Source organism: Puma concolor, chromosome A1, assembly GCF_028749965.1.
Source record: "Puma concolor isolate L17-30 chromosome A1, mPumCon1.1.hap2, whole genome shotgun sequence".
Classification (NCBI taxonomy): Eukaryota; Metazoa; Chordata; class Mammalia; order Carnivora; family Felidae; genus Puma; species Puma concolor.
The window spans coordinates 101,183,739-101,187,316 of NC_141667.1; the positions used below are offsets into that span (position 1 = coordinate 101,183,739).

The 3,578-nt window shown below is 45.5% G+C and overlaps 1 pseudogene; it reads right to left on the reverse strand.

Moving 5' to 3' along the window:
* Positions 1 to 1,615: 1,615 nt before the first annotated feature.
* On the reverse strand, positions 1,616 to 2,876 carry LOC112861544 (heterogeneous nuclear ribonucleoprotein A1-like; annotated as a pseudogene).
* Between the last annotated feature and the right edge of the window lie 702 nt (positions 2,877 to 3,578).

Sequence of the window (3,578 nt, forward strand, 5' to 3'; positions counted from 1 at the left end):
TGTAGGGGTTTGATTATGATATGACTAAAATCATCACTAAAACAGAAAAGGTTTATATCCCCTACACGCAAAGCCTTGCAACAACACAGAGATTCAATCAGTATTTACTGAATATATGTCATTGTCACTCTAAGACCAAGGGGGTCTTGTAAGCATCTAGACTCTGTCCAGTTTGGGAATTTCCCTGATCTTTCAAATTCCCTAACCCATTGAGTGCCAACTAGGGATCCAACCAGAATTAGAAAACAATCAGCAGCAAATGTCTGGCCCTTTTCCGACAGTGCTTTTGTGGAAGGTCAGAATGGATAAACACATGAGAGAGCCAGGGAGAGGAATGGAAGGAACGACATTCTGTAAAAATGTGTAGGAACCATCTACAATTATTCCCTCACAGGATTCCTGGCCTCTCTATACTCAGATTCTCTTCACTGCCTTTGATCCAAGGGAAAGAAAGAGCTAGCAGCTTCTGCCATTCCAGATTACTCCCGGAATTGGAGAACCGAGACCCGTGTCCCCACCCAGGGTGGGGAGTGACAGGCAGCTGTCCTAACCTCCCTTGTGGAAACCATTAACCAAAAGGGGCTTTGTATTTGCCATTTCTTTTTTTCAAGAGAACATTAAATCGTTTATGGATTACACGTGATAATGGATGACACACAAGCTTTAATCTTATCTATACTTCTATCTGATGTTGTAATTTAGAGATATTGCATAGGATGTGCCAATGATTATATTAATAACCAAATAAACTCCAGGACTTCGCCTGGGTGACCCTTTAAACGGTGAACTCCAAGTCATGACACATTAACTGTCAGTTCAACTACACCAAGGTTTGTGGGGACAATGGCTTCTGTGCCCAAAAAGTTTGCAAATAAATCTTGAATGGACCCTGGCATCACCCTGAAGGAATTCTAACTTTACTGGGGTAGTTTACCAAGATGACTTCAGAATAGACTAACTATACGCAGCACATTTTTAAAAAGACACAATTTATTCAGTGTAATGATTAGACTATTTAACAATCAACAGCATGGGTGCAAAAAAAAAAAAAAAAAAACATTAAAACCCTTCCTTGGAGGGACACCTGGGTGGCTCAGTCGATTGAGCGTCTGACTCTTGATTTCAGACTAGGTCATGATCCCAGTGTTGTAGGATCAAGCCCCACATTGGGCTCCACACTGAGCCTGGAGGCTGCTTGAGATTCTCTCTCTCTCTCTCTCTCTCTCTATCTTTCTCTCTCTCTCTCCTCCCTCTATCCCTCTCGACTCACGCTCTCTCTCTAACATAAAAAATTTTTTAAATTTAAAAAACCTTTGTTGGAATGCTTTACACTTTCCACAGAACAGAAACTAAAATAACCTGTTACAATTAGTCACAAATACAGGAGAGCCTGGGTGGCTCAGTCAGTTAAGCATCCGACTTCAGCTCAGGTCATGATCTCACGGTTCTATGAGTTTGAGCCCCGCATCGGGCTCTCTGCTGTCTGCATAGAGTCCTCTTCAGATCGTCTGTCCCCCTCTGTCCCTGTACCTCCCCTGCTCTCTCTCTCTCTCAAAAATAAACATTAAAAAAAAAAAAGAAGCATAATTAGTCACAAATACAGTCCTCGAGCTTTATGCCCATGCACATGAGTATTGTCTAAAACATGTCTTCTTTGTGGCAGCTAGGCCCTGCCACCACCGTGCTTGGCTGAGTTCACAAATCTGTTGTAACCTGTAGCGTCCTTGTCGCTTCTCTTGCCCTCCTCTCCTGCTAAGCTTTGTTTCCTGGCCATAATTAAAACCTTCTGCCACTGCCATAGCTACTGTTACTGCTGGAACCATTATAGCCACCTTGGTTTTGTGGTTTAGCAAAGTATTGGCCTCCACCACCATAGGGGCCAGGGCTTTTGCCTCCAAATCTCCTCCTTTCACGGGTCCAAAATTTGAAGATTGATTGTGGTAATTGCCAAAATCACTGTAAATCCCGCCACCCCCAAGGTTGTTCCCATCATTACCCATCATAGTCATCCCCACTGCCACCGGATCCACCACCAAAGTTTCCAGAACCACTTCGACCTCTTTGGCTGGATGAAGCACCAGCCATCTCTTGCTCAGCGAGGGCTTTCCTCACTTCACAGTTGTGGCCATTCACAGTATGGTACTTCTGAATGACACGCTGTTCTACAGAGTCACGATCATCAAAAGTTTCAAAACCAAAGCCTTCCTTTTTGCCACTGCCTCGAACAGTCATGACTTCACTCACTTCAGTTTTCCCATACTGTTTCAAATAATCCCTTAGGGGGGCGCCTGGGTGGCTCAGTCGGTTAAGCGTCCAACTTCGGTTCAGGTCATGATCTCGCGGTCCGTGGGTTCGAGCCCCGCGTCGGGTTCTGTGCTGACAGCTCGGAGCCTGGAGCCTGTTTCGGATTCTGTGTCTCCCTCTTTCTCTGACCCTCCCCTGTTCATGCTCTCTCTCTCTCTCTCTGTCTCAAAAATAAATAAACGTTAAAAAAATAAATAAAATAAAATAATCCCTTAGATAATGTTCTTCAGTGCCTTCGTTAATGCCACCAACAAAGATCTTTTTCACAGTTAAGTGGGCACCAGGTCTTTGAGACTCTTCTCTCGAGACAGCCCCCTTTGGTGCCACAACTCTTCCATCCACCTTGCGTGGCCTTGCATTCACACTGCCCCCACCTCCTCCACGGTGGCTTAGATGACAAACCCAAAGCCTCTGGAGCACTCGGCATTTCGATCTCTCACTACCACATAGTCCGTGAGCGTTCCCCATTGCTCAGAATGGCTCTCAGACTCCATCCATCGCTTCAAAGCTCAAACTCCGATGAAAAGCTTCTGCACGTGTTCAGGCTCTTTGGGAGACTCTGACTTAGACATGGCGGCGGTGGGAGGGGAAACTTTAACGATGCTTCCTCAGCGGCATCCATGGGCAGAAAGGAGTACTTCAACCAACAGATCTCTGCCTTTTTTTTTTTCAATGAATAACTTAAAGACCAAACTTGAACTCCCCTACAGGACCGTGATGGATTTCACAGTTGTGTGTGTGTGTGAGAACTCTGCCATCTTGTTCTTCTCACATGGGCCTAGGCTTTCAGTGCTTGCAACATGTGATCCTCCCAGGATTCGGTGGCTGACACATGGCTGGCTTTCACTCAATGACTGGCTCATTCTCACCCTGCCCTCTCCCCTCTAGCATGCCTGTTTTTGTGTTTGATGGTAGTGATTCTACAGCCCAACCAGACAGCACATCGTACCATTGCCCTGTGCATTTCAACAGCACACTGGGTTTTCTTCCAAACCACTGGCAGTCTTCTTCCTCCACGGCATCGTAGATCTTGCTATGATTTAATTTAACTGAGAACCACTGGCTCCAAGTTTGGCCCAGTGCGGTAGTTCATCCAACCAACTCCTTAAACCTGGGGAAGTTTGTAGTCAAGGCTGCAAGGCATAGACAAACCAGCCAGAAGAAGTATATTCTTTCAACTACTACTGGGCCATGCGGGGAAGCGTCAGAAGCATTTTAAAGGAGTACAGCTCTTTTATGAGGAAGACATGTGATGAGCCTCTAAAGTGTTAATG